Below are 11103 nucleotides of genomic sequence, written 5' to 3'. Positions count from 1 at the left end.
CAAGAAAGGTGGGATTTTGATCCTAAAGTGTTGTGTCGCCGCCGTGTATGAGCTGGGTAGAAATATAGTAGATGAGAGACACAATTTTAATTTCAGAATTAAAATTAACTATATATTTTTAATAATATTTTGGTAATAGTAGAATTTTAGTAATCTTAGTTTTATTGCTGTTAGCGTTACTTGAATTGGGACTGCAATCATGAATTTGACATTTGAAGTACAAGTTCTGAAGATTAAAAATATTTATCTCTAACTAACATTTATATCATCACTATCAAGTAAATTGAGGTAAAGTAAATTAAGATTACCTAGGAATTTTTTGCACTGCTCTTATGTAAATATTTATTTCTTTATTAATTGCACTTATTTATTATTTTTGGTTAAAAGTTTTCAAATTTATTTATTTATTTCTTAAACATCTTATAAAATTTAAACAATGGTACCTCCTAATTTACTTAATTTTTATCTAATTTACCCCACCCGAAATTCTGGTAAATACCAACATTCGCTGTCATACCGACATAATTTACTATTTCCCTCAATTTACCAACAATCTACTCAAACTCGCACATGACCGTAATATTGTTTATATAAAAATAATAATTAATTTTATTTTTAAAAACAGTCCTTTTTCTATTCCATTACTGAAAGGCATTTCAATTTTGATTCGATTAACAAAGCTTAGTTAAATGTCACTACAACAATAAATAATAAATGCACTATCCATTTCTATGTTATCTATGGATTATGACAATTCATTAAGAAGCTTTAAAATTTCCAGCTGATATCCATTAAAATGACAATATTTTTTCATCATAAAAAGGATATGCATAACTAAAGTTTTTTATTCATTAATTTTTAATGCATGCATTTAATATTTTAACAGGAATTTATGTTTGATTGGTATGAATTTATTTGCGTTAACTGTCAGATTGCCATTCTCTCTGATGGGTTTATGCAGTACGAGATGTTCATAGTCACAAATTTTATGTTCGTTTACTTGTTACACCTGTGGTTGTCACTTTAACATCACAACCCTGCCGCAGCTCAACTGTGGTTTTAAAACAAAAATTTCATAAAAAAAAACAATAAAAAGATACATGTTTATATATCAATCAAGTGGTACTTATCTGTCGGTTTACTGTGACAACACTGCCATAGCAAAATTTTATAAAACATGAATACATTAAATATGGAGGATATGTGAAGGATGTGGAGGATGAGTACCAGCAATTGTTGTTATGTAAATTGAATATTCCTTTTATTGTATTTATCAAAATTCCAATTTAACTTAATTTAATTTATTCTTTTTTTTGATGGAAAATTTATAAATAATAACGCCACTTGATTTTTTTCTCTTTTGCTGCATTTGTCGTCTGAAGTATGTCAATATAGTATGTCAACCGCATATACTATGAATTGGATGGACTTCAATTATGTTTAAAAGAAAATTGAGAACTATTGTTAAATATAAAAAAAATAAACAAAACTGAGGCAATTTGCAAGTATTTATTTAATTCATATTGAAAGTAAAAAATAATTATTTTCTTAGCAATATATACAGAAAATATATAGATATAAAAAAAATGTACCTATATAGACAATTTTATTAAAGAATTTTGAAAACAAAATTTATTAATAACTTAGTTTTCCTTATAAAATAAATACAATAAAAACCTTTGCAACAGCTTTTAGAATATTTATTTACTTAGAAAAGTGCCTAGAAACAAGTAAATACAATTTACACTAAAAGAAAAGTACAAATTCAATAAAAGAAAAATCCTTAGAAATTTTGGTATGAAGATGTCAAAATTGCAAATTAGTTCTCTTGAAATTGTCAATAAACAAATACAATAAGTAAATTGGCTTTATTTGAAAGTATCAAATTTGATATTATATTTGATATATAAATAAAATGTAAAATAAGAGCAATTATAAGAACCCATAGAAAAACATTTTTGAAATACAAATTAAATATTCGTTTTTACTAGGAAAAGGAATTTCTGAAAATTTATTGCTTCACAAGCACGACACTTTCAGAGTACATAAGCAAAATATCCTTATTTACTGATAAGGACAAGTTTTGAGAATACAAAAGGATTCGGTGGCCATTATTGGGGTGCAATTTGGAAGGAATATGAAGGTTAAAACGAATATTAACTTGTCAAGGAAAATCTCTTAGTTTTGAAAAAGGCAAAATAAAAAACTTTATAGTCAGAAATTTATTGTCTAAAGTTAAAAGAATTTGCCTTTATAAGCTCTCAGTAGTGTTGACATTAAAACTATTTAAAAATCAAACAAAAGCTCAACCTTTAAATTTTTATAATTTTAAACTACAACTTATTTTGACAATGTTAAGTATATTTGTATACATATTATTGTTTAAATTATTTTTTTATAAAATTTTAAATTTATTTCTCGACCTGGTTTTTTTAATAATGTTTTTTAAAATATTTTATATACGGCTACAGGTCACTTCTTGTTAAAAATAAACGTTTGTTTAATATTTTTTAATATACCTATTCTATATGTTATATATATTATATTTTATATTATATACAGTGAAATTTCCCTAACTCGAATCGTCACGGCAAAAAAATTCGAGTTAGGGAAAATTCGAGTTATAGAGAAACCACTTTTTTTTTGGTTTTCTACCAAATATTTTTTATTTAAAATATTGAGTTACATTTTTTTACTTTTTGTCACTCTGCTTCAAATTTCCAAAGTATTTAATGATTTAAATATAAGTAAACACACGCGTCTCCCAAATCCGGCCCTGTGCTTAGTTTCATTAACGGAGCAATCATGCGATATTATTCGAACGCATGGTTGTTACCAAACGGGACATCCACTTGTTTGTCTGGAAAAGCCCCGTTTGGCTTCGATAGCTCCCAACTTCGCAAAAGTGCGCTCGATCGCTCCTGCTTTAGCTTCCGAACAAGCAACATTGAAACGGATAAAAAATAATAAAAATATTTAACCTACACACGTAATTTTATTTAATTGAAATATATCATCCGGTGTGTTTGTTCTCGAATGCATAAATGTTCAAATTGTCTTGATCGCATCTTTATTTGCAGCAATTGTGTTTGCAAACTGCTTCACCTTTTCTCTAATAAAACTACCCAATAGAGGTTTGGAAATTCTACTGCTTCACTGATAATAAGCACAACTCCATCATTACATTAAGAAAATTTACAATAATAAGAGCAGTTGTTAGCCATCTTAGTATCGCTGAAAATTAGAATCCAATAATGTCGTGCAAGTTAGAAAAGTAACTGACAAAAGTACTAGAAAATATAAAGGCAAAATAAAAAATTCGTGTTGTGGAGATAAATTTGAAGGAAAGAGCTAAAAACCTATGTCAATTTTTACTTCAAGTTACGGAAATATTCGAGTTAGGGAAATTCGACTTATGAAGAAAAAAATACAAAGAAGAGTTCGAATTGTGGAATAATTCGATTTAGGGGACTTCGACTTAAGAAAATTTCATTGTATATATTATATATATATATTATATATTATATATTCTATATATTATATATTCTATATATTATATTCTACATATATTACATATATTCTATATTATGACTCGCCTTGAGAGCCATCATCAGGATTTGAATCTAAAATAACTTATAACTCAAAGCGAGTCGAAATATCTTAAAAATTTAAACAAACGTTTAATTATAATTTTAAGAAAAAGACCTATAGCCGGATATAAAACTATTTTTTATTTGAATGTATAAGTAATTAAAATCAATAAATATTATTGTAAAAATAAAAATACATCACTACACTGCAGTTTAAATTTTATATTTATTTTATCAAAATATTTTTATTGTAATTAACTTACCATAAAAAAGTTGAATATAACCTAAAATTACAAGAAAAAAAACATTGTTAAATTTATTTACATTTTTGCGATTATTTAAATATAAAAATAAATACTACATTATTATTTAAATATAGAAAATATTTCCGATTAAAGGTTTAAATACACACAAATTAAAACACATTTATTAACAAATAAATAATTAAAAACTATGGACTCTAAAATGATGTAGCAATCTATTATATAAATAACAATTATATTATTTATTTTTTTTTTTGGAAATAAAATAATTTGAAAATTATATAAATTTCAAAACAATACATTTATATAATATAATGATTTTGAAAACAAATACTTAAAAAAATTGGAACGTAGTATAGACTTATAGAGAGAGAGAGCTTATAGAAGGCTAAGCAGGTCAATTGATGTTTATTCTTTTTATAAAGACGAGCTGTATACATTATCTTTTTCAAAATAAACAAATTTTTTTTGCCCATGTACTACTATATTAATTCATAAAGTTAGTAATCTACTAACTTTGTAACTACTATAGTGTGTTTTTCTAGCTGTGGGAGAATTAAACTACTATAATTTTAAAATAATACTAGACAGGAATATTGATTTATATTGATTTTGAAACTTTTTTTGTTATATTCTGGTAGATAATTTCATGATACTTTTTTGAATACGATTTCCGATTTGAATATGGATTGCATAGTCCATTCAATCAATCTAATTTTTTACTATTTTTTGCAATAAATATGGTCTTATGGCGTGACTAGTATGGTCTTAACAATGACTTAGCTTAGTCTCATAAAAAGTAATCAAGAGACGTTAAATCGGACGAACGGGAGAGCCAGTTAACAGGACCATTTCTGAAAATAAAGTTAGTTGTTTAGCGAGCATCTTGTTAGAACTAAATATCGTCAATGTTTAACTGATTAATTTTTGAAAATTACTGACAAAAATTCCGTCATCATGGTTCGATAGCGCTCGCTATTCATCGTAACGGCAGCTCCTTCCTCATTTCGAAAGAAATAAGGACCGATGGTGCCACTAGCATGTAAACCGCACCAAACAATCAATTTCAATGGCGATTTGTTAACGGGTTGAGGATTATCTTCGCTTCATATACAGCAATTTTGCTTATTGATATAGCCATTTACCCAGAAATGAGCTTCATCACTAAACACAATTCTTTGATATAAACTTCGCGAACAGATTTATTTTTTTCAAAGTAAATTTCCACAATTTGGAAGCGTTGTTCTAGCGTTAAACGATTCATGATGAATTGTCAGACCCTACTAAATAGAAATGTCATTTGTAGGGTCTGAGTTTGACATTCTCAGCTATCAAACCATAGTTATCGATATCGCCTAGTACACATGCATCTAAAAAAACATCCTTTAGAATCACAAAAATCTAGAATGTGGCATTACCATGAGGGCAAAGAGGCATATAACAATTTCTAAAATAGTGTTATAGGAGGGACTAGATTGATATAAATTTGCTTTACATAATGCTTGAATCGCAAAAGAAGACGAGCAAATATTTTGTTATGCTTAAAAATTTCTGAAGAAAACCTTGGTATACAAATTTCTTCATTATTATTAAATGAGTAGAAAAGTTTGCTTTGATTTTGAGTTTTGTATAAATTAATTACTTACTACATAAAATTTAAACAATTTTTCAGGCATATTCGCAAATAAAATAAAATTTTAACCATAAATGTGTCTATAGATTGTTTAGGGTAAAATAACGCATTTCATAGTTCACAAATCCATTGCAATTATTCATTCCATAGAATTTTTTCTTTTTTAATTAGTTTAATGTTTAAATTATTTAATGTGTATAACAATAAACAGTCTTGTTATTTTCGTAATTATAAAACACAAAACATTTTTTCTTCATTTTGCTATTATTCTGAATTTAAGTCAAAGGTGCATTCACTGTTTTAAGAAGGACTCCGTACATACGCAGGATGCAAATGGAATCAAATTCTTTTTAAAATTAAAATGAAATTCTAAATACAAAGAATGTCATCCAATATACACACATAAGCCAGTATATACATTTTTTTAAAAGAATTTTCTTTCTAAATATCTTTTCGTACTAAATTGTGTACTCGTGTTCTTAAGAAATGTGCATTAATAGAAATGCTCATTAAATTTTATATATACAACTGCACCTTTACAAAATCCCAGTACAATACATAAATTAAATTCGTAATTTAATCAACAAATTTACTCGTAATTTTATTTAAAAACATGAAAAAGTAAAAATATATACGCCCGCAGTTTGAAAAGTATCTAAAATTTTTAAATAAAATACCAAAAAATCATCAATCAATCAATAAAACCTCGCTAGCGCTTGAACCAAGCCTTTATGCAGTTTTCTTAAACTGAAAGCGGCATAAAATTTGACTACCATAAGGACAGTAAACTGAGAAAGTGCTTTCTAGAAGTAATAATGCAAGCTTCAGCACAGAAAAAAATCACACAGGGTTTCTGCGTAGTGGTTATATTAGCTGCACATAGTTCGATGGTGCGTTACCGTGGTGCCAAATCTATGAATTGATGCTCCATGAATTTAACGGTTTTGGCATCTATTTACGTTTTGTGCCTCTGAAAAAAATTCGCGGTGCCCAACACACCACTATTTGAAAAAAACTGTCAGCATAATTCTCGACTAACTTCAACGCTGTGTTTCAACACTATTTCGAAGATTGCTAGTCTTATTGTACATCGTACTAGTCGCCCATATATCCATATCTCATCGTTCAACTTTCATTCAGTTAGGATCTGTAGTATCTGTGAAATTCATGTTAGCAGTAACTTGTTTTCGATCCTTTGATAAAGTTCAGCCCTTTCAGCACTAACCCTGTAGTCAAAGTGTTATGAACGAATTTAAGTCACATGTTCGCTTTTTCTCTAACGTTCTGAGAATCCCGTCGGTTTCCGAGCACCGTATTCTTGATTTTGTTAATATTTTCATTATTTATAACCACTAATGTCTGAACATAATAGAAATAAGCAAATCAACTATCTAATGTTAGAGTTGATTAAATGCTTTGTACCATTCATACTCGTATGAGTATGTTTCTGGCATAAATGATTCATTCTAGGTTTTCTACAATATTTTTAACAATTCGAGATATAAGATTTTGTTTAAAACACAAAACTTAAGTCAACATATATTTATGCAGGAAAAATTTCTGTCATATACATCGCAGCACACTCAAAGGTATAATTGCATATTATATAGCTAAAGTAAACACGCTGGATATCAGATTGCCTTGAAATTACATATGATTACAATATATAGAAAAGTTCCGTACTTACACAGAATATATAGGCACTATTTTATTCATGAAACTGAGTGTAAGCATGTAAATATTCTTTACCCTGATTAATATACAAGCATAGAATCAAAAAGATATTCAGAAACATATGTTCTTATGATTTATTGACTAATCTGTGGGGATTGGTGACAGAGAAATTCATTACATTAAACATTTGTATTGGCAACAAACTGCTTATATATGCTCGAAAGAATATCAATCTTATGAGGATTAAAGTAAGAATGAATGTTATAATCCATTTTGTGAGAAGCACTTTCAAAATTTTAAAGATCTGAAATGTAACGTCAATAAAAACTGTGATTATTATACAAAAATAAAATGTCAAATAAAAACTTAGTGTTATGCTTTTTCAGTACAAAAAGATATTAAACAGCCATGATTTTAATTTTAATCCGTATTCCAAAATATTATGTGTAGTCTATACATTTCTCTTCCATGGAAACCTAGACTTTGAAAATTGCAAATACTAATAAATTCAAATCATAAATTTGAATGGATGAAGAATTATACATATACCATGAACAATAGAACAAAGAATCTTGCAAACAATGAAGTTTTTTGAAAAATGAAATACGATCAAACCCGAAAAAAGGAAAACATTCTATTTAGGACATACAACATCATAAATATGAACTGTAGGTGTGTGATTGATTATACAAGGAAAAATCGAAGAAAAACTTGGTGTTGGTCGGAATAATTTTCATGGCGGCAAAACATGCGACAGTGGACTGGACCACAAAACAAGCCAAATAGAGCAATACACTGAAATGGTTCAGAAACAATACTTTAAGTCGAATGTTAAAATGAAGAAGAAGAGGATGAATAACCTAAATCGTATTTAAATATAAACAATTATTTTTTTCGTATACACTTATGAAAATAATAATGAGATCTTAATTACTTAACTTAATGTAATATTCACTTAATATTTAATAAAAATTTTTGTTAAAAAACAAAAAAACTAAATTCAAAAAGAAAATTATAAATTTTTTCAGGCATAAAAATAAAAATTCTGTGAAAAGTAAATTTTAAGGAAATTCCCAAAGGAAAACATTAAAAGTTAAAAACTTTTCTTCAAAAAAATTATTTTCATTTTTCATGTTGAAGTGTTTAAGTTAAAATTGATAAGTACAAAGTCATGATTTTCGAGCGAACAAATTCAGAACTGCACCCTAATCAAAAATAAATAACCCAAAACTGTGTCTCTAATCGAAACTCCGCTGTTGGTTTAATAATTTAATTATTGCGCTACAATGGCAACCCTAAAATGTTAATTTGTCGCAAATTTAAGGCTTTCAGTCGAGCAGCGGGAAAGCGAGCATCATTTTGTACGTCAAGATTTTATTATGAAAATGAATGGATTAATTAGGATTTCATTTGTGTTGCTGTTGTTTTTCTTATCGCGGACCTAATGTGGCTTTTTGTATTTAGCAAAGTGTAGTAATAAAAAAAAAATTGAAATTTGCATAAAATTAAAAGACTTTTCTAGGACTTGTACTTGCATTTCAGACGTTATTAAATTTCAAATCTAATTACGTTGACTTCACTTTAATCGAAAGTTTTTAATTCTTAAATTATTAGCTGTTAATTATTATATGCGCTTGAAGCTCTTTGAAAAGAAGATTTTAATTTCAGTTCATTTTGTTAAACAACGTACTTAAAGGATGTACGCTTTTGTTTCTTACGTTTATAATAAAATTAAAAATTAATTTTAATTGAAATGAAAATTAGAAATATTGATGATGAAAACAAGTTCATAAATTGATTTTGTTTACATTCTAAAAAACTTGTTTTGTTTAAGATAAAATATAATTCAATATACGAGAAAGAGGATTCTAAAAATAATCAATAGAAAGTATTCTCCACTCTTTTAGAAAGTTCTGTAGAAAAGGGTTGGGAAATATCGACACGATTTCCGCTCAATTCACTTAAAAATAATAAAAAAAAACCTCTATTTTACGGTGAGTTAAATAGGTTATACAAGGGCTGCCTTTTAAGGCTTATGTCTAACATTAAAAATAATAGTTAATCAGTGAAAATAGTTTTTTTGTTTTACGAAGTATTCGCCATGATGATCAATACATTTTTGCATTCGATTGAACCCATTTTCGAAACAATTTTGCTACTCTGAAGTTGATATCTTCAAAACCAGGTCTTAGTGACTTGTTTGATGAACCCAAACAGTGAATTTATGTTTTGTTTCGAGCTCAATCTTTCGACCATAGTTCCATGATTCGTCTCCTACCACGATATAGTATTTTCAGCTACCCCGACCGTGTTTTTCAGTATTGCCTTCAATCAATCAGTACGTGCCTTCTTTTAAGCGATTGTTGGGAATTATAGTAAATCCAACGGCTACAAACTTTTATAACAATTAAATGTATATGTAAATTTGAATGTATGGTGTTCGCACTAATGCTTAAGGACGCTCTTTCATCTTCCAGTATGTAATATGCTAACATCTAATGTAATAGATGATAGATGAAAATAGATGAAAACAAAACAATAAGCCTGCGTGAACTAAATTGTTGTAATGACATTTATGTTAAAAATGTTAAACTTTCAAATAGAAATGTCAAAATTCATCTGGCAATAGTTAGTTGCCGAGGTGCCGAGACTTAAAAAGTTGCCTACGTGTATGATAATTGCACAGATAATGAAATTTTCTAAGTAGGCACTGCATATGCACACTATAGGTATCTTCACGGAACGAGCATTTTCAGCTTTCTTCGGCTCTTATTGTCCAGCATTCAAAAGTATTAAATTCAGATTATTGATAATATTCTCTTGAGCATGTATGATGTTCGTACTCTCTCTCTCTCTCTCTCTCTCTCTCTCTCTCTCTCTCTCTCTCTCTCTCTCTCTCTCTCTCTCTCTCTCTCTCTCTATCTACCTATCTATCTTTTTCTCTCTCACTCTCTCTATCATTCGCTATTTCTCTCTATTTATCTCTCTCTCCTTATCTATTTCTTTCCCTTTATCTATTTCTCTATATCTCTCTCTCACATTTTGACTCATATTTTGTCTCACACTCTCTTTCTCTGTCCGATCTTCTCAATTTCATTAAGAAAACTAAAAAATTGGAGTTGGAGTAGCCCAGTCTGATTACACTGCATTTTTGCTTTGATTTCGGTCTTAATATTCAATTGACTGCTTGCCTTGATTTATAATCCTGCCCTACACTCAAGAGAAAAACAAAATTCTTAAATAATTTTCTAATTAAGAGCCCTATACCAGATAAGAAAAGCGACAATATGAAATTATTACTGGAAAAATATCTTTTTGACTATCACAGTAAAACTAAATTTAGAAAACAAATTTTATTGAAAGAAAAACAAAAATTTCTGTAAACAAATATTTCAAGCCAAGAAATCAAAAATTTTGGTCTACGAAATATAGGTCACTGGTAGTTGTTTTCAAAATAACGAAGGCTAGTACCAACACTTAAAGATAACTGGAGAAAAACTTAAAACAAATAGTCATACACAATAATAAAAGGTTAGCACAAAATAGTATCAGTAGATATAAAAATAGATCCATAAATAACAAACAAAAAAAAAGAAAAAACAAACAATTCCACAAGAGAACCGCAAAAGTACAAATTATTCCACACAAAAAAATCCAAAAAATATTAAATGAACGTTTTGGGGATGAAACCAATACGGAAAGAGATGAGTTATACAAATTTACAACCTAAGACAATAACGTCAGTTAAGAAACTCATAAAAAAACGAGGAAAACGAAAAAGTTTTATCATTTTCCGGTAAGACCGCCAAAAATGAGAATAACTATAACTGGCTTAAGTTGAATGTGGAAAGATAACAGACGAAAATATTCGAAAAAGCTGAACAGCAGGAACATGGAAGAATAATAAAAGAATAGATGACAGTTTTAAATATTTTGCTGAAAA

Source organism: Teleopsis dalmanni, chromosome 2, assembly GCF_002237135.1.
Source record: "Teleopsis dalmanni isolate 2A chromosome 2, ASM223713v2, whole genome shotgun sequence".
Classification (NCBI taxonomy): domain Eukaryota; kingdom Metazoa; phylum Arthropoda; class Insecta; order Diptera; family Diopsidae; genus Teleopsis; species Teleopsis dalmanni.
This window is presented reverse-complemented; position numbering follows the sequence as displayed.